This window comes from Panthera pardus, unplaced genomic scaffold (genome assembly GCF_024362965.1).
Source record: "Panthera pardus isolate Hobbes unplaced genomic scaffold, ASM2436296v1 HiC_scaffold_6, whole genome shotgun sequence".
Lineage (NCBI taxonomy): Eukaryota > Metazoa > Chordata > Mammalia > Carnivora > Felidae > Panthera > Panthera pardus.
In genome coordinates, this window is record NW_026526991.1 from 61,601,058 (window position 1) to 61,626,523 (window position 25,466).

The window sequence follows — 25,466 nt, forward strand, 5'->3', positions numbered from 1 at the left end:
AGGCAGAAATATCCCCCCTACCCCCAATCCCACTAACAGATCTAGTGAGAAGGTAGCAAAAGAGATTTAGATCAGGCTAAGATAAAATTAGCAGGTGGATCAAAAATTGCAGTGGGCTCCTATTCCTCTGATTGTTTAAGAACAGGGCATCCACATGTTGACCGTATGGACTAGAAATGGTGACCTAGAGCCTCTGGAGTTTCCTTCTAAATCACACTCATTAGAACATCCAAATTTTCATCAATAAAATATTATTAGCTTGCATATGATGGCACGTCTTCCCCAGTTTTCTTAATATTGTCTTGACAATGGGGTTAGATTTAGTTTTTTATACCTCATTTCTGGGGGGGAGTCACACCAAGACCATCTTATCCTGAACCTATGAATTAGGAACGCATTTATGATTTCATTAGAAACTGTATTCCCCACCCTGGAAATTCTTCAGAAAGGGTTTCCTAACTCTTCTTGTGATAGTTGGACATATGATCTTCGACAGCCTGACAACAGTCACTAGACTTTGATCAAATGCCACCTCTATTGCTTACTAGTTCCATAGCCTTAAGGAAATCATGTAAGTACTCTGTTTCTTTGTCTGTAAAATGAGGGTAAGAATTCCAAGCATACAAGGTTATTGTATGATTATAAATGAAAATACCCTGGAACTGTAAAATACCATTTAAAAAAATTTTATTTTTGGGAGAACACAAGCGGGAAAGGGACAGAGAGAGAGGGACAGAGGATCCAAAGCAGGCTCTGCGCTGGCAGGCTGACAGCAGTGAGTCCCATATGGGGCTTGAACTCATAAACTGCAAGATCATGACTTGAGCTGAAGTTGGTCACTCAACCGACTGAGCCCCCAAGGTACCTCTGTAAAATACCATTTAAATGTTAGTTATTATTATTACTATAATATTTCAGCATTATAAGAAAGAAAAAGGAGGCAGCTGGCAGGAACTCTGACCCCAAGCCCCTTTGACTCCCATATTTTGACTTTTTTCTAAATCATATTACATATTTGAAATCCTCAACAAACTGGAATGCTGGTCTTTTCCAAGTGGGTTGCACCTGGGAGTCAGGCTTGGTTAAAGTGAGTTTTGTGTGTCATTCAAAGAATGGAGCTTTTGCAGTCTTTCATAAAGAACTGTATGTTAATACCTACCGCTGTCACTTCCTAGTTAGTTTTAGAGGACTTTTAGCCTCCAAACCCTGTGGAGGAGGCTGGGACAAGAGCTAAATCTGCAATGGGAGAGGAGTGTAAATTCTGCTCCAGGCATGAAAATGAGGCCTAGAGGGAATACACCAAAGAACCAGGCACACCAACCCCCTTCCCCCAAGTCCTATCTACAGTGGTTACAGCAGGATTGGCAGTTGTGGGCTAAGGATAGAGGGGGGGAGGAGTGGAGCTTCCATGAGCCCTGAGGATAGCAACTGTCTTGAACTACATGTGTTTAGAGTCAGGCTGATGGTTGTCTGGCTTGCCCAAGGACTAAACAATAATGGTCCTAATCATGCCTTAACATCAGGAAACAGTCATTAGTGTCCTGCTCCTTCTCTCCCTTCCCAAGAGTAAGGGTCAGATAGACAGAAAAGTGACACATCATGACTCAAGTTAGCCGGGGAGAGGTACCAGGTTCAGGAAAAAGCTCCAGGTGTTTCCGGTTGTTATTTCATCCACAGGCACAGGTTTACTCCCATAAAGATCTCTATCCAGCCACCCTGGATGCCTATCTGGATTTGGGCAATAGCTACAGTGGAAGGGAGGTGTGGTAGAGCATAAGCCCTGTCATGAGAGGGCACAGGGCAAAGTGGAGCAACTCTGCGTCCCTGAGGGGGATGACGCTCAGGGAGCTGGACGAGGTCACCTCACATTTGGAAGCTTCTAGACTCTGCATTCTCAGTAATTTAGTCTCTCCATGATCTCTTTGCAACTAATGACAAAGTGCCAAGTCTTTCCTCTTGCTTTGCTTGAGTCTTGCAAAATCTCAAAGAAAAGAGAAAAGAAGGACCCTCAGGACAGAAGACTTCTCTCTTGTCCCCAAATTAGGGAGAGGGGCAGAGGGGAAGCACCTCATTCCAAGCAAGGCTGTTTACCAGGTGCCAGCCCAGACACACCCCCAACAAAATGCCATGGAGAATGATGTCGTGACTCATGGCTTGGCAGGTACCGGGATCATGCCCCAGGCTCCCAGATACCACACTGGCTCCTCTAGGTCGCTCTGGCTGGATCTCCTCCTCCTCCTTCTCCCCAGAGGCATTCCTCATCTTGCCCTCTCCTCCCCAACCCCTCCTCCCCTGAAATCATTCCATGCAGTGAAAGCGGGGGAGGGGAGCAGAATTGGGATTTGAGTTAGGCTTAATTTCAGGATCAGGATTAAGGATTGGGTTTGGGATAGAGCTACTTTGGAATTTGGTTTAGTCAGTGGACTTTTAGTTGGTAGAGACAATAGAACTCTACTATTTTACTTACATGCATTAAGGTCCTAGGGTTAGCCTAGATGTCTTAGTGGTGGGTCCACTTTCTTTGGGCTCAGATTAGAAGAGTTATAATCTGGTTTAGAAAATAGAAAATGTCAACACCTAAGGAAAGATGTAATCAAGAATCACCTCCTAGGAATCTGAGCAGAGATTTTTTTTTTTTTTTGGAGTCAACTACATTCCTAAGGATTGTAGATACCATGGAACAATTATGTCCATTCTCTAGGCACTGTGCAGTACTGTGTGACTTTACCTTGACCTCAGACTTAGAAGTTTCTAGTGCATCCAAGAGTCTTTCTTGTATTTCTTCTCCTAAGCCCCTCCTAGTCTTATCAAAGGAACTGTTCCTCTATCCCATCAGCATCAGGAAATGGCTAGGGGAATAGCTGAAGCACTGGGGCCCTGACATCTGGGTACCTCGGGCGCCGTCTTGGCGGAGAGACACTAAGCAAAGCATGCTGGAGCTTCCCAGACTGAGACATCTGTCAGCAAGGCTCAGGAGGCTCCCCTCAGGCAAAGGACAAGACATACTGCAAGTTCTGAGCTCAATTCCTGAGGAGAGGAGGAAAATAAAACTAGGAGAGACTGCGGAGCAGTAGGAGGGCCTGGAGCAGGAGGGCTCTCAGCAAGTCACAGAGGTCTTCCAGGAGAAGTTGCTAGATAAACCGAAGTGATGCCATTGGGTTGAATTCCTAGAAACACACATACATGCACACACACACCAACACCTTCTTACATAAATTGCTCAACCCAGAACAATAAACTAGCTGGCACCCACCCGCTACTGAGCAACCAAAATCTTTTCCATTTAACATGGGCCTCAGTTTCTCTTCCTCCTCTCCCAAGTCTCCTTCTTCCACATCTGGCTCCATAGGTACTTGGAGATCCTCCTGCAGAGGGGCTAGGAGAGTTCGAAGCTGGCATAAAACCCACCTGAGCCCCGCCCTCTCCATGAGCAGCAGCAAGACGGTGATTAGCAGCTCTCCCCAAGGCTCAGAGGTAAGGGATTTTTTCTTCTTTCAAACATGTCACATCTGGCACATCTGCTTTCCTAGCAATGATGCATCCCAAGGGGTATAATCAGCAGTTGGGGCGGGGCCGGGATGCAGGTCTGTACTGACAGAAGCCTGAGCCAGAGACGCCAAGAGCAAAACTTAAGAACACCAACCACCCCCACTCCCACTCTACCCCAGGGGCTGAAGATGAGCCCTATCTATCCCTGTGCATCTTTCTGCCTTAAAGCCAAGCACCCTCCTCACGGGCCAAACCTGTGTTAGGGCACAGAAATGATGCAGTGGTGCATTTTGCTTTAGGAAATTATACAATCCTTTCTCTTGTCCAACTTTAAGTTCTCCTACTGAAATTCGAAGGGAAGTGGAAAAGAAGCAGTTACCTTTCCCTGTCACAAAGCTCAGAAGCAATATTCAGGAAGGCCCTGGTGGTGGCTTCTCTAGTCTTCCATCCCCACTCCTGTTAGTTGCCCTCCCCACTTGCTATAACCCCTGCTATCTTCAAGCCCAGTCTCCCACCTCAGAACCCCATCACCCCAGATCTGGGCTTTCAAAGGTGCTGACCAAATGCCTCCCGACAACAGTTTGATGAAAGATCAACAGTGCTTTGACCACCCCCCTGCCCACTGGTATAAGCTTCCTCCCAACCCTCCCCTTCCCTGTGACCCCCTCATTCAGACACGTCCTTCCAGCTAGACAAAACTGCCTCCTTCCCTGCAAAGTTCTCTTCTTTTACCTTAAAGGTGGTTCTTTCTCTCCTCCAAGGCACCCACCTTTCCTTTCTCTGGGTGCTAATCCACTTCTTCCAAACATCCCCCCACCAGCCCCTCCTGAAGGAAGTCCTCTGTCGATAAGTCACCCATATTGCTTCCAGTAGTATTTCTCCATCCTCCACCAATGCCCTCATCCCCTCTGTCTGTGTGTTTGCTGTTGTCCCGGGTATCATATCAGTCCCATCTGCCTCCTGAGAATAGGGATGTTGCCTCTCCTTCCAGTGCTCTGTATATTCCAGTTTCTTGATTCAGTAAAAGAAGGTAACTGAGTGGGGGAGAGAGGCAGAGGGCCCAATACCTACTCTGCTCCCACAGAAAGACATAACCAACATATGTACACACACACACACACACACACACACACACACACAAAGTACACATACACACACATCCCAAGTCATCCCAAAGATGACTGAGCTTGTCAGATATAAATCATGTTTGGCTTTCAAATGCAACAGTAATTACACGGTATCTTAACTATCTGTGCAAACTGTCAGAGAAAATATATTGGCGATTGAGAGGAAAGAGGAGGGGGAGGCGGGAGCATCCATTGAACACCACCCTCACCTTCTCTGAAGTCATCCGGAGATAGGACAGCACAGAAGGGCAAAGACATGCCAGGGCCAGTCCCAACACTTTCAGAACCTAATGGTTTTTTGGTGAGATGTGCTGTCACAAGCTCCCAGGGAGGAGGGGACAGTCAAGATGAACTATATTCATCATCAGACTCCTAACGTGTTACAAGCAGCAGCAGGAGGGATTTTGGCTACATTTTCTGAAGATATCCTGACAAGGAAGATTCTGGAAACAGAGGCCCTAGAGAGATTGAGTCCTTCCTTCCTCTGAGAGTTTAGGATTCATCTGGTCTAACCTTTTGCATCTAAGCAGAACTAGATCAGGCGATTCCAGCAGGGGAGTGATGTTTAGAATACCCCATTTAAGACATATCATATTCAAATAAGTCTCTGTATCTGAGATTAGGATTTTTAAATTTCTACTTAGTTATAGTTACAATTTAGCATGCTCTTCCCCCAGTTGCTACTCTATCTTAACATTCTTCCCAACCCCAGACTGATACTTGCCTCAGTTTCCCTTTTAGAAGCACTGCTTACCTGTTTCCAGGCTACTTTTCTTATCCATCTTTCTGCAGTGGTTTTGGAGAAAACAAGATTGATGGGTTTCAGAATGAGGGGCCCAAAGGGATGTCCTATGCAGGGACAGGCCAAGGAAGGAGACATGAACGGTGGGAGCCACAGTAAGGGGAGGGTGAAGAACAGTAAAGGGAGAGCAAGAGTGAGGGCCTGAGGTTGAGAATCTCATCCATGAGGGGCAGAGAGGTGGACGAGGGCAATGGGGGAATGAAAAAGCAGAAGTTGCCCGGGGATCCTCCAGCCCATCCCTCGCTCCCATGTATATTTCACACACACGTACCTGGTTACTCACCAACACCAAGCCAAAGAAATGTGCTGTCCAAGGCTGAGAAAAGAATAGTGTAAAAAAAAAAAAAAAAGAATAGTGTATTGACCAAGAAATTGCTCATGGACATTTCTAAGGGTGCATGTATAGATACTTTGGTGAGGTGGGCAAGAGGAGAAGGAAAAGCTGCTTCCCACAAAAGGCATACATGGAAGCAGAGGGCAGGGTCTCCTTCACTGGAGATATAGGAAAATCAGATGGAACTCCTCTTTCTAGAATGGTTCTGGATAGTTCATTCTTATATATTCCCAGGCCTTCCGGACCTAAGAAGCTAACAAAACAACAACCACAAACCAAAAACAGCACATGGCAGTCCCAATATAAATTTGCATGAAGAGTAGCCCCAATTCCCTAGTTAACATGTGGATGAACCCTGCTTCCTCAACACCCTAATTGTCCCACTAGGCCCTCTGTTAAAGGAATAAGATTCTCTCCATTTTTTTCATTTGGGGACCTTGAGCTCACAGGTCCCTATTTTAGAATATGCCCTACAGTATCCACATCTCATTCCCCAAAAGTTGATGTTCAGAAGGCTGATAACTACCCTATGAGCGGTCACTCTATCTATGGGCCACAAGTAGTAGGACAGTCACACAGGCAACAGAGATTCAGGACAGCAAAAGAATTGGTATCCCCTTGGCTGTGATTGGCACAGCCTTCCCACTTCCCCAGCAAGGTTAATTCACATGCTATGGGATGGGGAGTTGGAGAAGTGACAGGGGACTTTTTTCTAGTGTTTGGAAGATAGAACTCCAAGTCAGACCCTTCCCAAAATTCCTAGGGTTCCTAAAGATACAGTATTCTTGAACTCCACACACCACGGGCCTGAGATTTCCTGACCTGTCCCCACAGAGCTGTGAAATCCAGTTATAAGGCAAACAAGGCCGTGTTTGTCCCATAAAACCACCATGTGCGAGCTAATTAAATGACATCATAAAACAGGGAGATAAACGCAGGCAGCGGGAAGCCCTTCTAGGGATGGGGATGGGATCGGATGGGTGGCTGAAATAAACACATGCCAGGAGAAGAATTGGGAGCAAATATCCTCAACCCCAGCCTCAAGATTCTTCAGGAGCTGCCAACTAGCACCTACTGGGGAGGTGAAGGGAAGGAGGGTCTGAAGATAGAGAAAAGCTACACGAGGTGCTAGCAAAGGGAGCAAAGTCGCCTACACAAATGTGGATGTCCCCTCTCTTGACATATTCACTCACAGAGATTCCTCCATACAATAGGTAAATCGATTTGCAAATACACATCCAGTCATGTGTAGAGATGTACCTAAGGAGTCTCACATACACATTCTAAACAGATAACTCTCCTCCAGTTCATCCCATAACTGAGGTAGACATCTTCTACTGACACACAGGGATGCATAAGCCATGACTAGGGAGGTCCTCTAGTCCTAGAAGAGTCTTTGATTTTGTGATCTGTGAGCACACTAAGAATGCATATTTTATTTTATTCTGTTTAATGTTTATTTATTTTTGAGAGAGAGAGACAGAGACAGAGACAGAGACAGAGCACAAGCCAGGGAGGGGCAGAGAGAGCGAGGGAGACACAGAACCCAAAGCAGGCTCCAGGCTCTGAGCTGTCAGCACAGAGCCCAACGTGGGGCTCAAACCCACCGTGAGATCATTACCTGAGCTTAAGTCAGGTACTTAACTGACTGAGCCACCCAGGCACCCCGAGAATGACATATTTTATTTTATTTTATTTTTAATTTTTAAAGTTTATTTATTCACTCAGAGAGAGAGAGCACAAGTGGGGGAGGGGCAGAGAGAGAGAGGGAGAGAGAATCCAAAGCAGGCTCTGCACTGTCAGTACAGAGCCCTATGTGGGGCTCAAACCCACACACCGCGAGATCACGACTCAAGCCAAAGTCAGACATTTAACCCACTGAGCCACCCAGGTGCCTGAGAACGACATATTTTAAAGTGACATATGCTCACTGCTTCCTCTAAACAGCAATCCACTGAGAATGTCAACAAAATGATGAGGACATGGAGAAAACAAAATTCATGTTTTTATCTGGTCACGAGGCCCAGAGCTCTGTTGTTTGCCATGGAATGGATAAAGGCTATAATTGGCAAAGGTGTCTGTCCCAGATGACTACACTGGCAGGTGAGGGGCAGGAACTCACAGAATTCTTGAAATAAGCTTAAAATTTAGTTTCATTTATAGATCTTCTCAGGCAAAGTAAGAGTGAGTCTCAGGAACTCCTTCCACCCCTCTCTCTTCCGTTCCCAGCCTGTGGACCTAAGGCTTCTCTACCCACTGCTCTGTCTAGGCTCATGTGCCACCCAGCGACATTGAGCTGAAGGTTCATTTCCTCATGCCCCTTCCCAAAGATGTTCTTGTTAGAAGGAAAAATTGGGAGTAGGGAGGAGGCCCAGATAATAAGACAAATTCAGGCATCTTGCCACTTGCTTGTTTCTATACTCACTCAGCTTTAATAGTTATCAAGGGCCTTCCATGTACTGGACATAGTCGACCAGGCACATCAATGAGACAGAAGTAAAAACCCTGGCCCTGGTCTTGAAGAATGCATGTCTCCTTGGGCAAGGCTGTCTGGCTCAGTGATCCCAGGATTCTGATGTCCTGTAACACTTGCTTCAATTTTCACCATTCAATCATGAGTCCTTTTTTCTGCTGAATGTGCAGAAAACTGGAGCCCTGATTCACTAACAGTGGAGGAGATGGTCTCCCTGGACACCTGAGTTCCTTTCCTGGCTCCACCCTGACTCCCTGGGCAGTTCTGGACAAGTCATGGACTCAGTTTCTCTACCTGGGAAGCGGGGGAGGCTCCCACTGACTTGTTCTCAACTTCACAGAGCAGCATGGTGATTAATGGGTTAATGTCCGTGGGAGGCTTTGAGCTCTTGGGATGAAAGACATCCTAAAGCCCTGACTCTATTGGAAACTCTGCCCAGCCAACATGATACCCTGAAACCAGAAAGGGGGCCTTTGATCATGTATTAAGGGTTCTCTTTGGAAGAATGAACTATGAGGGAATGAGTTGAAACAGCAGCAGGAATTGAAGTAGCATGAAAAAAGGACTTTCTGGCTCCTGGGTGGAGTCCCTCACCCAAGAGTTGTTTACAGATATTTCACCTGCCTTTAGAGAGGGATGGTCTGGATCATCTCTGGAAGCTTCATCTGGACATCCTACAGTCAACTCCATGTCAGATACTCTCTGACAAATATTTCATATTCAAGATTAAATATTTAATCTTAAATGGTTATCCCACCCCAAATCTGAAACAAGCCATTTTTCCCACTACACAAGTTGGTACTAAGCATAAGAGGGATAGTCCATTTCACACATAACAAAAAATGTTTCAATTGTTTAACAAAATTAAATGTGCAGAAAATATTTTCTATGTAATTTATCCAAAATCTATCAAGTATTCATCATCAAGACAAAATATAAACATAGAGATTAAAAGCTGGGTTATGGAGTCAAATTCAAGTTCAAATACTGGCTCTGCCATTTACCGGTTATACAACTTGGAGCAAGTTGCTGAAACACCATGATATTCAGTTTAATCATCTGTAAAATGGGAATAATAATAATTCCAATTTGATATGATATTGTAAAACTTAAATTGGAAAATTCTAGGGCTACTAAGAGTTTGGCAAGAATGCTAGAACAGCAGGAACTCTCAGATACTCTGGTGAGAGGGAAAATTGGTATAACTACCTGGAAAACAATTTGATATTACTAAGTAAACTTGAATGTTCACATACCCTATAACCCAGAAATTCCACCACTAGATATAGACCCTATAAAACATGCTACAGGTGCACTAGGATACATGTTTAAGAATGTTCAGAGCAGCACTGTTTTCAGGTGATAAAAACTGAAAGGTGAAGATGTCTATCAACAGTAGAATGGATAAGTCATGGTATATTCATATTATAAAATGTGTACACCAATGAAAATGAACAAATTACAGGGGCGCCTGGGTGGCGCAGTCGGTTAAGCGTCCGACTTCAGCCAGGTCACGATCTCGCGGTCCGTGAGTTCGGGCCCCGCGTCAGGCTCTGGGCTGATGGCTCGGAGCCTGGAGCCTGTTTCCGATTTTGTGTCTCCCTCTCTCTCTGCCCCTCCCCCGTTCATGCTCTGTCTCTCTCTGTCCCAAAAATAAATAAAAAACGTTGAAAAAAAAAAATTTAAAAAAAAAAAAAAAAAAAAAGAAAATGAACAAATTACAGTGATGAGCAACAACATGGTTGAATCTCACAAATTAAATGCTGAGTAAAAAAATGTAAGACACAAAAGAATGCACACAGTTCAAGTATATTTATATAAGATTAAAAAAAAAGCAAAATGATATTGTTTAAGGATACATACATTGGTACCAAAACCATGATGAAAAACCAGAAAATTATTATTACAAAATACAAGATTGTTACCTTTGGAGAAGGGACAGGATTGTGATCAAAAAGGGACATAACACGGACACCTGGGTGGCTCAGTCAGTTAAGCATCTGACTCTTGATTTCACCTCAGGTCACAATCTCATGTTCATGAGTTCAAGCCCCACATCGGGCTCCACACTGACAGTACAGAGCCTGCTTGGGACTCTCTCTCTCCCTCTCTCTGCCCTGCCTTCTCTCTCTCTCTCTAAAAAAATGGGGGGACAAGCAGGGGGGTTCTGGGGCCCTGGCTACATTCTTTTTTTTTTTTTTTAATAAATGGTATTTGCATGGGCATTTCTAAGTGCCACATTAATTCATTAAAATGCACATACATTTTTATACACTCTTGTGAATATGTGTCATTTAACAACTTAAACACAAAAAAATTTAATTAGGCTACATATGTGAAGTGATTAGTAAATGTTAGCTATTATACCCATTCTTTCACATCTCTACTTCAGAAATGATCTTTACTGTTCTTTCCCTACCACAATCACTGGAGATATGTGGATATGTGTTTAGTAAACGTTTACTGACTACCTACTACGTGCTGCATGCTGTACTAGGCAGAGATGAACCACAAATCCCCATCAAAGGTGCTTACTACAGTGACCCGGATGTACCAAGACAGAGCCTGCTTTTCAAACCATCTACTTCACTTTCCACACACCTGGGTTAAATATTAACTCCTCAATAATAAAATTACAAACGGATTTTTGTCCTGAAGGAAACCCCCATCTCAAACCACCTATCTCCATCCCTACCAACCAACCGCATTGCTGCCCCAGACCATAGGTATCAATCTATTCATTCTGCCACAGACACACCACATGCAGCCCACATCATATCCGCCACACCCTCAACATGGCAGAGGAAAAAAGAGCTGTGACAAAAAAAAATCTCCCCAGTGTCTGCACTAGCCCCCTACTCATCCCTTCCCACCCCAACCCCACCAACCCAGCTTAAGGGCACGAAATACATTATGACCCTGGGCCTTCGTTTACATGTAACAAACAGAGGTCAATTTATTTCTAAATCACTTTTTTTACGGCTCTATTGAACTATTTGCCACATTATTTATACGTTAATGGGCCAGGCCCCTCTGGGAAGCTCCCCATCTAATAAATAACGTGCCAAATCATTAAGCAAGGTGATAAAATCAAAGCCATTTAAAAATACATCAACCTGCGTTCCCTTCCAGTGAAATAAGCTCCAGGGGACCAGAGAAGGGAAGGGGGAGAAAACACCTTCTATTACTGAGTTTTGTCAGGTGTAGGTTTTTTTTGGTTTTTTTTTTTTTTGCGGGTTTTTTTTTTTTTTCTGGGCTTGAAATAAAAATCAGAGCTAGGAGATCTAGCTAACCTGACTGCTTACCCATACCCCCAGCAGCTAGGGTGAGAGAGAGTGGGTAGTATTACAATAGCGATGGTTGCAAGTGAGCTTCAGGCAAGAGGAAGCAAGGGCACCAGACTCTACCTCCCACCTGCCACTTGGGGGTATTGAGGGCAGGCAGGGAAGCCCAACTGAGCCCTCTGGCTGAGAGTTTGATAGTTAAAGGGGAAATCCACGGCCTTCACCTTTCTGCCTGTATCCCATCACTATGATTCTTATGAATCTCAGTATTTATAATTGATCTGAATCACAGAGAAGAGCATTAGTAATTACTCTGGCTCCCCCACTCCCCGTCCCTCACCACAGAGGGTTCACCATGCGCTTCTTCCCTATCAACCCACTCAGAAAACCTGTACAGAGCTAGCACAGCAGTAGCAACAGAACGTGGGCTGTAAGACTCACCCTTGAGCTTCCTAGGGACTCTACCTTGAGTTCCTTCCAAGTAGTCCAGAGAAAAAGGACAGACACATGAGAGCCCAGCAATCTATTTTTTTTCTTTCTTTCTTTCTTTTTTCTTTCTTTTTTCTTTCTTTCTTTCTTTCTTTCTTTCTTTCTTTCTTTCTTTCTTTCTCTCTTTCCTTCTTTCTTTCCTTCTTTCTTTCTTTCTTTCTATTTTTAATGTTTATTTTACTTTTGAGGGAGAAAGAGGCAGAGAGACAGAGCATGAGCAGGGGAAGGGCAGAGAGAGAGCAAGACACAGAGTCAGAAGGGGGCTCTAGGCTCTGAGCTGCCAACACAGAGCCTGATGCAGAGCTTGAACCCAGGACCGCGAGATCATGACCTGACCTGAAGTTGGACACCACCCAGGTGCCCCCCCCCCCCCCGCAGTCTATTCTTATCCTGAAACTCCCTGTGGGTAGATCCCTGCCATGGGTTCTATAAGGAATGGCCCAGATAGATCATCCCCTGATTGATGGGACAAACAAGACCTCCTCCCAGAACTCTGACCCAGGCTGAAAACCTAAGCAGCAATGCAGATGAAGGAGGTACGAGTATTTAAGCTGAGAGGGCACACAGAGCAAAGAATTTACCTGTGGAATTGGGAGGTTTAAATAAATACGTAAGACCTAAGCAAACAAACCAAGCAAATATTGTTTACTTTAATCCTTACAAAAGCCTTGAAAGATAACTTACAGATTCAGAGAAATGAAGAGATTTAATCAAGTTCACACAACATGTGAGTAGAAGGCCAGGGTTTGAATCCAAATCTGTTTGTGTAAACAAGGCTATAGTCTTTTTATTAATTATCATGCCAATCATCATGAGCTTTGAGTTAAGTTCTAAAGGAAGAGACCCATCTGGATAAACTAAGAGAGTAGAGGAAGCAGCATTGCCAAATAAAATAGAGGATGTGCCCATATTGCATGAGATATTGCATGAGACATACACCAAAAATTATTTGTCGTTTATCTGAAATTCAAATTTAATTAGCATCCTGCATTTTTTAAAAATTTTAAACAGTATGGAGGTTCCTTAAAAAACTAAAAATAGAACTACCTTATGACCCAGCAATTGTACTACTAGGCATTTATCCACGGGATACAGGTGTGCTGTTTCAAAGGGACACACGTACCCCCATGTTTATAGCAGCACTACCACCAATTGCCAAAGTATGGAAAGAGCCCAAATGTCCATCGATGGATGAATGGATAGCATCCTGCATTTTTATTTGCTAAATCTGTCAACCCCTAAAACAAGCAATTCTTAAACCTTAAAGCAAAGCAAATGGCCTGGGTGAAGACTCAGAAGAGAAGGAAAATAAGGTTTTCAGGGAAGATGAGCAACAGATTTGCTAACTGGTACAGGTAGTCCCATACTGGGAAGTCAGACACTAGGGAGATGAGCTAGCTTTGAGAAAGGCCTTGAAGAAGGGAATGTTTAGAATTGATAACAGGGAATAGAAAGCCTTTGGTTCTAAGCTATAAACTTTGAAAAATAGTTTCATAGAATTCAGAACTAGAGGGTGCCTGGAAGTCTCAGTCAGTTAACCATCAGAGCCTTGGTTTCAGTTCAGGTCATGATCTCAGTTAGTGAGTTCGAGCCTTGCATGAGACTCTGTGCTGACAGCACGGAGCCTGCTTGGGATTCTCTCTCTCTCTGACCCTCCCCTCCTCACACTCTCTCTTTCAAAATAAATAAATAAACTTAAAATTTTTAAAAAAAGATTTTCTCTCTCTCTCTGTTCTTCTGCCCCTCCCCTGCTCACGTGCACTTGCTATCTCAAAAAAAATAAATAAAATTTAGAACTGGAAAGTACTCAGTTTATAATAACACAATGCCTTTTATTTGTAAGTATTTTACAGTTTTCAAAGTGCTTTTACATGCATAATTTATTTGATCCTCACTACCCCTGCATGGTGGACAAAATGGGTGTTCTTCCCACTAGCTGATCTCCATCCTCCCCTCCACTGCCAACATCCTAAAAGGCACTGCCCACCTCCACTCTACCTCTCTCCCGAAACTGTCCTCACAGAGTCTCCGGTGACCTATGCAATGGCTTCTTTTCAGTCTTTGCTCCACTTTACCCCTGTTTGGCATCCAACACTGTCAACAACCCACTCTATCTATGATACTCTTCATCTCTTGCTCTCTTCCTACCGCTTGGATCACTTTCTTAGGCTCCTTCACTGCTCTCTCATCCTTTCAGCCCCCACTAACTAGTAGATACTCCCTAGTTTTCATCCTTGGTCTTCTGCTTGGATGATTTTTAGCCACTTGAGTTTCAATCACTGGATGTGTGCTGATGACTCCCAAATCTATATCCCCCACTAGTTCCAGACCCTAGATTGGGATTTTATTTTATTTTATTTTATTTTATTTTATTTTATTTTATTTTTAGATTTTTATTTTTTAAGTAACTTCTTTTTTTTAATGTTTATTTATTATTGAGAGACAGAGAGAGAGACAGCATGAGCATGGGACAGGTAGAGAGAGGGGGAGACACAGAATCTGAAGCAGGGTCCAGGCTCTGAGTTGTCAGCACAGAGCCCAACACAGGGCTCGAACTCACAAACCTCTAAATCATGACCTGAGCCAAAGTTGGATGCTTAACCAACTGAGCCACCCAGGCACCCCAATTTTTAAAATAATTTCTACACCCAATGTGAGGCTCAAACTCACAACCCCAAGATCAAGAGTCGCATGCTTCTACCAACTGAGCCAGCCAGCTGCCCCAAGATTGGGATTTTAAACGCTCTCCTATTCCAATTCATCCTCCTACTGCGACCAAATCCAGCCATCTTATTCAATTAATGAATAGTCCCCCCCCCCTTACTTACATGATGAGCTCCAACTTTTTAGCAGGTTTATACATAGTTAATACAATTAGGGTAAAATTTGGTTGAGATCAGGAGGTTGGCAAGCTTTTTCTATAAAAGGACAAACAATAAATATTTGAGGCTTTGCAAGCTGCATGTGATCTCTGTTGCACATTCTTCTTTGGTGTTTCTTTTTTAATATAACCCTTTAAAAATGTAAAACACAGGGGCATCTGAGTGGGTCAGTCGGTTGAGCATCTGACTCTTGGTTTTGGTTCCGGTCAAGATCTCAGGGTTCATGAGATAGAGCCTTGAGTAAGCTCTGTGCTCACAGTCCTGAGCCTGTTTGGGATTCTCTATCACTCTCTCTCTGCCCCTCCCCTGCTCATGTGTGAGTGTATGCACGTGTTCTCTCTCTCTCTCTTTCTCTCTCAAAATAAATAAATTTTAAAGTAAATAAATAAAATGTAAACAACAACAACAACAAAACATTCTGAGCTTGAGGGTTGTACAAAAACAGGCCTTGGGTCATAGTTTGCCAACCTCTAATCTGGGTCCAGGCCTCCTGATACCCAACCTTGTTCTGTTTTCCTTGCTTTGGGAATTTAAAAACTTACATGTATGGGATATTCACAGTTTAAAAAAATGCCTTTTGCACACATTATTTTATTTGCTCTCTCTTCTTCGGACCTCAGGGAATTTTATCTGTGCCTCTCTCATGGTACACACTCCAGCTCACAATTATTATTCTATTAGGCTATTTTTGAAGCTAATGATTATGTCTCATTCATTTTTTTAAATATTCCTTTGGGCAACTAGCCCAATGTGTTATTCATAGCAGGCACTTTCAAGTGCTTGTTGAATGAATTAATGACCTAGTTTGAAATTTTTACTTAAATAGGAAAAGTGAAGAAGGGTCTGAAAGCAAACCCTCATTCAGATGGCTGGTGCTGATCTGGACTTCAGGGATGGCCACGGGGATAGGAAGCAATGGAAAGGATCGGAGAAATTCCACAACATTCAGGTCTCTGCTTCTCCCACTGGGAGCTCCATCTCTCCAAGAGTTGAACTACCTAAGATTTACAAAGAGTAAGCCCAAGCTGTCGGGGAGCTATAATTGCCCATGAGGGTTCACCTGAGCACCAAGAGGCCTCCAGGCCTGATTGGAATGAAATCAGAGAATCAGAAGGGACCTTTGAGGTTCAGGTTACAGCCAACTACCAGGGACCTGGCTGAGGCAGCAGAGCTGTGACACAGCTCTCACCAAGTCAGTAGAAAAATAAAATAATTTCTTTTGGACTTCTAATGCAGCATTTTTTAATCTTCCAAAAATGTATCTCTGCCCTTAGAATTGTCTTCTGGATTATGTCTGGCTGGGAAATAAAGGAGAAGGCAGCATTGACTAGGAAAAGATACTAGATGAGAGTTGACACTATTCCTGCAGCTCATCTGAGGCTGGGGTTTAGGGTAAAATCCCTGTATTTTAATATCAGGGCTTCAATAAATATTTGTTAATAAATTGATTGATCTACTCTTTTCATGAAGCTTTGTTCTCCTATACTTCCTGCCTTCTCCTATTAGTTTGTGCATTTGGAAGGGGCTAACAAAGAATTCCAGACATCTGAGCTTAGGGACTTCCAGAGGCACAATCAATAGACTACAGTAGAAGCCTTGAGGCTGGGACACTTTCACCGGAAATACCTAGGTCTAATTCAACTAGTGACCTCAGTGGAATGGAGGCAGAGGTGCCTCCACTGGTGGCCATCAAGTAGGGTGCACTCAGAGCCTGCAGGAGACAGGGCCCACACCCATGAAGTCTGCCCATTGCTCACAGCTCTTTGCACAAAGATGTGTCAATACAATATCCATCTGCCAACCCCCCTTTTTTTGTGTGGGAGGATGGTAACTCCTATGGTTCATAGAACTGTTTTAAGCAAATGTCCTATCTATTCAGAAAATAACTCTGACAGTTCGTGACAACACGAGTCAGAGAATGGTTGATATGGAGAAGTAATCACGTGTAGAGCCTTAGTACCTAACATGTGGGACATGGGCCAACAGCATGTTCATCACTTGGGAGCTTATTAAAAAGTACAGAATTTTGGACCCCATGACAGCTTCACCAAACAAGAATATACATTTTAACAAGACCCTCTTATTAAGGTTTAAGAAGCACTGGTGTATTGGATATGGCTCTGTTACTTAAAAGCCATGTGACCTTGGACAAGTTATTTGGCTTCTTCATAGCTCAGTTTTCTTATCTGTAAAGTTAGGATCATGATAGTATCTCCTCATGCTGGTGTTGTAAGACCTTAGGTAACACATGTAAAATACTTAGGATTGTACCTGGCACCTGGCAGGCATGCAGTAGATGTTAACCATTATCACTATTCCCTTTGTTGCACTCCTCAAATCCTGCTAAGGGGAACTGGCTGAACTTAAGGTAACAGGTGAGGAAAAAGAAGGGGATTATTAGTCTGCATGTATGGTGGGATGGAGAGAAGGGCCCTTGGAACAAGAGGCATAACCTTTTTGATTGTTAGTGAAAAAGTCAATTGTAGGAGCATTAGGCCAAGCTTGGGGTACATAGAGCTCCAGGAAGAGTGAATAGTCCTTCATATGATGGATTTATGAACATATCCTATAGCCAGGCCCTCTGCTGGATACTGGAAATAGAGTGGTGAATGAGACGGACAAGGCCCCAGCCCAGAAATAGAGAAGACCTGAAGTGTCTACTAACACCGAGGGAAGTGAAGGCCTATCGACATTATGTTACTGTGGCCCATTTAAACAACCCAGTTATGGGGCCTTGGAAACTTGGCTTAGCCCTCTCTCTAGATATTGTTAACCTGATAATCTCCTCAACCTGTCTTTCTTCCATGTCCATGTCCAGGCAGCCAGTTAAGGCAGTTCTGTAGCTCACATTGGTCATAGCAGCTGCTGAGCTGAACACATCAAGAGTAAGAACCAGCTGTCTTAGATGCCACTTGTCCACAGAGTCCCAGTTTCTGGAATAATCTTTCTAAAACACAGACCTGATCTCTGTTTAGGAACCTCTAATGGTACACAAGGCCATTCACACTTTAGCCCCAAACTATCTGGCAGCCTCATCACAAATTATTACCTGTCCCTGGTATGCACCTGTTAATTACAAGAGTGGTTAAAAACTGGGGCTCTGTTCAGAACCGGGCTCCAAATCCAAGCTTTCTTGCTTACTGTATGTGTGAAACTGGACAAGTTATTCAACCTAAGCCTCAGGTTTTGCATCTGTTAATGAAACAATAAAAAACAGCCAATACAGGGGCGCCTGGGTGGCGCAGTCGGTTAAGCCTCCGACTTCAGCCAGGTCACGATCTCGCGGTCCGTGAGTTCGAGCCCCGCGTCAGGCTCTGGGCCGATGGCTCGGAGCCTGGAGCCTGTTTCCGATTCTGTGTCTCCCTCTCTCTCTGCCCCTCCCCCGTTCATGCTCTGTCTCTCTCTGTCCCAAAAATAAATAAAAAACGTTGAAAAAAAAAAAATTTAAAAAAACAGCCAATACAGGTGCCTGCGTGGCTCGGTCAGTTAACCGTCTGACTCTTGATTTTGGCCCAGGATGATCTCATGGTCATGATATCAAGCCCCACGTCAGGCTCTATGCTGAGCGTGGAACTTGCTTAAGATTCTTTCCTTCTCCTTCTGCTCCTCCCCCCACTTGCACATGTATGTGTGTGCATGCGCGCGCGCACTCTCTCTCTCTCTCTCTCTGTGTCTCAAAAAATAAAAATAAAACTTTTAAAATAGCCAATACTACTCCATATCAAGCACTGTTCCAAGTGCTTTCCATCTACTAATTCAATTTAACCTTCCTTCACAGCAGCACTACCTCATAGTGTTGCAAAGATTAAGTGAGCCGACACACACGAGTGTCTGGAACAACGCATGACATGAAGTGATATTAGCTATTATTGGTATTGGTATTAATATCACAAAACAAACAGGTTTAGCATGCCTTCATGCCTTTAATAGTTCCCGCCCCATGGTATGACAAGCTGCCCTTCTCTGTGCTAAAAATTCCTAGTGTGCCTCCAAAACACCCAGCTTTTTGAGCTTCCATATATAGACTAAATCATGACTTCCACACATGTCCTCACAGCACTTTAAATAGACATTCCTGTGTCTCACCTATCCTACTGCATTGAAAATCATGTTCGGATATCAGTCTCCACCACTAGACCATGGGCTTCTCAGAAGTAAAGGTCCCATCTTATTTACTTTATATCGCTATGACTGACTCTAACATATGGTGCATAGCAGGTACTAAATAAATGTTTGTTGAATGAATAAAGGAAGGTCTCACTGAATGGTTGAATACTTTTCAGGAAAGGGCCTAACATGAGGAATTTCAGAGAGAAGGAAAGGTAGGGAGAAAACAATCTGCACATCTTCTGCCTTGCATCCCTCACCCCTAGAGCAGCAAAGCCATTCACCAGCACAGGCTCCCTCACTGTCCCTGGATTGATTGCACTTCCCCACTAAGAACACTCCCAGGTACCCTCTTGCTGTAGACACACCACTCGCCTCTGGCAGCGACAGAAATAAAGAGGATTACATCATTTGTTACAACAAAATGGTTATTATAGTAATAAGTATAATTAGCATTAGACAATTACAATAATAACACATTTCCTTGCTGCAGAGGTACTTTTTTAAAAAAACAGGTTTATTTAATGCCCCCCTCACACACCCCCAAGAGAAAACAACTCTTTTCATGAAGGGCAGAGGCCTCTTTCATTCTGCTGAGATGCTATCTTAATGAAGGAACATTATTGACAAACCCCATAAAATGGGAGCAGATTCCCTCGGAGCAAAATCTCCTTTGCTCTCTCTCTCTGGTTTCTCTGGGGAAAAGAAAACCTTGTCCTCTCTTTCGAGGGATTAGAACAGGTTGAGGGATAGAAAAGATGAAACCAGGAAGAGACAAAAGAAGAGAAAAATCTTCTCAAGTAGCTAGACCTTAAGATCTGTGGTTGGCTATCTCCTACCCCTCCTTCCTGGTTGGACAGCCCAGGAAGGGAGATGGGCTATTTATTCATAGTGGTGAAGGGGTGTTTCAGGTAGTTTTCCAAGCTCCATAGGCACAAGGGATGTCTAGGGTGAGATGCCTCCAAGGAGGAGATCGCAAAAGGATAAAGAGCAGGGCATGCATTTCACTCCACATGGACATACCTACATTAGATGCTTGTACTAAATCTAGTTAGGTTCTCCTGCTTTTTCCAAAAACATTTGGGAAAGCTTATGATAAAATGCAAAGCAAGAGACGCCCGGATGGCTCAGTCGGATAAGCCTCTGACTCTCAATTTCAGCTCAGGTCATGATCTCACTGTTCGTGTGCTGGAGCCCCGCATCGAGCTCTGCACTGATGGTGCGGAGCCTGTTTGTGATTCTCTCTCTCTCCCTCTCTCTCTGTTCCTTCAGCACTCTCTCTATCTCTCTTTCAAAATAACGTTATAAAATGCAAAGGTTTTTAAATTAGATGAGAAAATCAGGATACACACAGACAGTTCATAAATGTGTTGACATAAGACAAAAGTGCATGTGCACTTTCCGTACATGTATACAAATGTACCTCTACTCTACTGTATGCTCTCTACAGTTAGTAAATTAATGAACAAACTCACCCCTTAAAGCAAAGAAATACAAAAGTAAGTAACCCAAATAGATACAGCCTAAGATATAGGCCTGTTAATACATATAAACATGGATAAAATAGGTATGTGAACAAAGTCCTCATGTATATAAAATTGACCACTATCCATATATATATGGAGTGCACCCACCATTTTATACACACACACATAAAATTAAGCCTCACCCTTTTACAATAGACACAGCCCTAGACATATAAGCACTTTGCAAACCCATATACACATATAAAACGCATTTCCACAGATACGTAGAGGTACACACTCACATAAACTCACATTCACACACACAGGCGCATAGAGATCAAAACACGTGCGTGTGCACACACAAACAGAATGTAAATCAAATAAGAACAGCCATAAAGATAAGCGTCTCTGCTCATCGCTCTTATCTTCTCTAAATGACAGTGCCCAGAGGCATGAACTTAATCTAGGGCTCTAGCCCATCACACCCAAAGCAAGAGAAGGCAAAAAAGGTTTGGGCCACCCACTAGGGAATCCGTCTGTCTCTAGGGCCATCCATGTATGTGTGTGTCTTGTTCAAACACCCGGGGATTTTGACTTCACCACAGATTGCTGGGAGTGAAATGTGTTGATCTACTTTCCCAGGTGCTCCAGATAAAGCTCCTATTTCCCCTCCTTGACATCCAGTGTCTGGTCTGTCCCATCATACTTCCCAGATGAACCTTCTTCCATTCTCTGAATTTTCAGTCAAGGAGATTGCTCCATAGACCAGAGATACTCCCCCTCTCCTCACCTACCCCATAAGAAGAGAATACCCTCTTTCCTTGCTTGATATCAGTGAAGCTCTCTTCCAAGAAGCTTCTCCAATCTTTCCCTTAAGACATTCAGCAGCACATGGAACAACCATGTTTTCTTTCCACAAATAGTTTTCCTTTCCAGTAATGTCTAAAATGCATTTATTCCAGCTGTCTTTAGTTACATATTGGTTTAATGTGCTATTCCATTATTTGCATGTCCTTTATGAGTATGTCAAGATAACTTTCTTAGATTTTAAGTTTCTGATTCTTAGAATATTGAGCCTATCTGTGGATGCCTTTGCACAGTGCTGACACTGTTGTGTATTTTCATTCTATTTCCACTCTATCTTTAGATGGGCCCTGTCTTGGGTGTTTCAGGAAGATATACAGAGAAAAAGAGATATAACATCCATCTTAGGGGTTCTCAGACTGACCATAGGAACAAACATTAAGAAAGAAATGGGATAATAAAGAAAAAAAATTCTATAATATCAGAGCTAGAAGAAGATTGGGAGATGATTTAAGTCAGACTCCTCATTTTCCAAGTAAAGGAATGGAGGTCTAGAGAAGTTGACTTGCCCAGAGTCACCTAGAAAAGTGAGTGGCAGAGAGGGAAGCAATTCCAAGTTCCTGTCTCCTAGTCCAATATTCCTTCCACGACGTCAGCATTTCAAACTGAAATTTCAGGAAATGCAAATGTCCCCAAAATTGATAAGAGGTTTTTCTCTCAAAGGGGTTCTGTGGCCTAATGATATCGCATATCAGTCCCCTCTTGGAGATTCAAAATGAATATTAATATGTTAAAGGTTCTGAGAAGTCCTGCAGTTTAACATTTTGGTTTGTCTAGTCCTATATTTCCCAAACTGAGTTGATCGTGTGATTGTTTTTAAGAAACCCCTATTAACATGAACATTCTGAGGATTACACAGTTTAGGAAACACAACAACGGGGAAGGTCTGAGTTGAGTTTCTTCTAAAAAAGAGAGGCAATGAGCTGAGCAGAGATGTGAGCATAAGACAGCCTCCTTTTCTGTGGAGGAAAATGTGAGGCAGGTTTCTATGAAAAGCAAGGTGGGAATATCCCAAGAGGTAGAAACAATTCCACCAAAGGCTTAATGACAGGAGATGGTTAGGGTTCATAAACCAAATTCTCCCAATGGTGGAAAAGGAGAGAAAAGCTGTCACTATTACTGACTACTACTACTGCTATTACAACAAGATGCTAGGAAAGGGGGACTTTCAAATCATTTAGTCAAAAGTAAAAGCATCAGCACTCTCCAAAGTAGGAGCCAGCAAGCCCCCATCACGAGAAGAGAGAGCCTCTCTTTTCATAGTAGGCATTCAACAAATATTTGTTGAATGAATGAATCTATGAAGCAAGTCTCTTTGCCTCAAGCAATGGAGAGAGCCCAAGCCTAACAAATCTGAAGTTACTGATAGTCTTCTGCACCTCTTGGAAGGATTAATTTTCAATGGGAAAGAGGAGTAAGAATATATGACCAGAGACCCATAAGCACGGACTCTCTTATTTCCATAGGGTCTGAGGGATTTTTCCGGGCAAAACCCAGCAATACAACTGAGTGCAGTTGTGGAGGGAATGAGTCAGGTTGAGCTGTTTGTTTGTTCTCCAGGGCAGGGACATGCAAGAGTCAATAAACACACTGGAGCCTCTTTGACTGGGCCTTGGAGCAAGAGATCAGCTTGTTTGTTCTAGAGAATTTGAACTTGGGTCAAAATGGCTCTCAGGGCCTCCCTTCCCTGAGGTAGAGACCTCCAGGCGGCAACTGAGGTCATCCACTGGGCAGCCAGGTGCTCCACCTAACAATGCTTTCCACATGGGACGTCCCTTTCACCAAGCTGTTTTTTCTTCGTAACACATAATGGATGCACCAATCTGCCACCTACTAGTTGCAGGATGTCTTGTTCTTTAACACAGGCCACAGAATTGGTAACAGCATCAGCCTAAGTCTCTGGCATATCCAAGGTGGTGCACAAGGTTACAGAATCCTGGGACTGAAAATAACCTTAAGAAGTCATTTTGAATACCTCCCTGTCTCTAACATACCCACTCACCTCAAAGACAGTCTCATTTCCTTCTTTCCTCTTCCCAAATACAGAAATAATTTAACTTTCTCAGACTGTCCAATCCCAACTGTCAGGTAACAGTACAAGATCCTCCCTGTGCATTCCAGCCCTTGCCATCTGAGTTTGTTGGTAGAACATACATTTCTATAAACTTCTTTCAAAATGCTTACAAAACAACAAAGCAGCAAACACAAACCAACAACTGGGCTGAAAAGAGGAAGAGCCAGGAGGATGGTTAGGGAAGGCTTCCTGGAAGAGGGAGTAGGAAGCTGGGCTAGAGAAGAAAGGGGCAGAAGGGAGAGAAAAGTGAAGGCATTCCGGCCTGAGGAGGGGAAGTGTGTGAAGGATGTTTCAGAGGCCAGAAAAGGTGTTTCATGGGCAGGAGGCCAGGAATAGAGGGGGACAGAAAAGATCTGAGTGGAAGGAAGTTGACAGAGGAGTCTTGCCAGTAAACCAGAGTCCGAATGTGACAGGTAGTAGCATGGTGCAGTATTAAAACTCTTGAGGTGTGTGTGACTCAAAAGATGTGGGTTCTAGTCTTGGGTCTACTACCATCTCAGGTGTCATAGGCCTCAGTTTTCCCATCTGTAAAACAAGGCCATTGGATCAGAGGGCCTAGAGAGAGGGTCCCTTGCAGTTTGAAAACTCTCGATGCTGAGATACAAGAGCCAGTAAGGACTGCCATGGTGGTTCCTCCACAAATCCATTTAATATTTTTCCCTTATACAAGACAAGTCTAAGTTCCCTTTATCCCTGCGACTGAATTACAACTTGAGCATATTTACTACGTCAAAGATTAATCCTCTAAACCCGGCAAGCTCGCTGGTTGAGCAGCAAGGAAATATCTCTATAAAAAGAATAGACTCTATAAATTATTGGTCACTTACCTAGGGTTGTTACTAAATTATTTTAAAAGGATATATATTCTGCTCCTACACTCTCACTTCTGTCTCTCTCAGACTAATTGCTTCCTGAACTAGGAAGGGTGTCCAGGCAGAGACCTAGGAAGTTTGATATATTCCGGATCCTTCAACTGCTGGGATTCCAGATGATAAATAAACTGCACAGTGGAATTTGAATCAACCTATTCACAGACTAGAAGGGAGCAAAAGGGCAAGTCATTGAAAGTGCCCTCTTTCCCCCCCCCCCCCTTCTAAGCATTCCTACACAGTGCAATGCTTCAATTGGCTTTAATTGAGAAAGTGTCAGCTTCTACCTCAGGCTTTACCATATTGGATTTTAAGTGGTTATTTTTTCTGTCCACCACCCTAGACTGTAAGCTCCCTGCTGGCTTATTTGTCTTCAAATACAACTGAGCATAGTGACTAGCACCTGGTTAGTACTTGCATCTGACTGTTCAATGCAGGAATGCATAGATAAAAAATGGTAATCTAATTGAGAAAGACTTTCTAGTGTCTAGCCTTAGTTTTATGCTACCACAACCACTCATCCCCTCTGCCTCCTGAACCAGTAAATGATAGCCCCTGCACCTGAGTTAGATGTATGCCCTTCATCCCCATACCCCATGCACACCTCCTTTGTAGCTCTGACCATGTTGTATTATAAATGCTGGTTTACTTGTCTATCTTCCCACCAACCTCAAAGCACTCCACTCAAAAGGTAGAGATTTTGTCTTACTCATTTTTGCTTCCCTTATCCAGAGTAGTAGCAATCACAAAGGACATTTCTCAACTGAATCCAAGAAGCATACTAGCTTATCTTTCCAGTGTTATGACAAAAGAAAGAATCCTTCAGGAGGATGTCACAGGTCAATCTCTATGACAAAAGATACACCCATAACATTAAGTCTACTTGACCAAAGAGGCTTGCAGAAGCAATCACATGGATACTCAAATTCTTTAACCATGTTTCAGAAAGACAGTCTTTAAAAAAAAAGAAAAGAAAAAAGAAAAGGAAAACGGTCTACATGGGTTAAATTACCCAGGTAACTATTCACCTCTAGCACCTTGAATTTTTTTTTTTTTTTTTTTTTTTTTTTTTGAGAGACAGAGTGCGAGCAGGGGAGGGGCAGAGAAAGAGAAGGAGACAGAATCTGACACAGGTTCTTCTCTGACAGCAGAGAGCACAATGCGGGTCTCCAACTCATGAACCATAAGATCATGACCTGAGCCAAA

The 25,466-nt window shown here is 43.4% G+C and overlaps 1 long non-coding RNA gene across 1 annotated transcript in view; it reads right to left on the minus strand.

Moving 5' to 3' along the window:
* LOC109249211 (uncharacterized) overlaps positions 1 to 25,466 on the minus strand; it is a 111,857-nt gene that overhangs the window by 22,608 nt on the left and 63,783 nt on the right. The gene's annotated exons all lie outside the window — the stretch shown is intronic.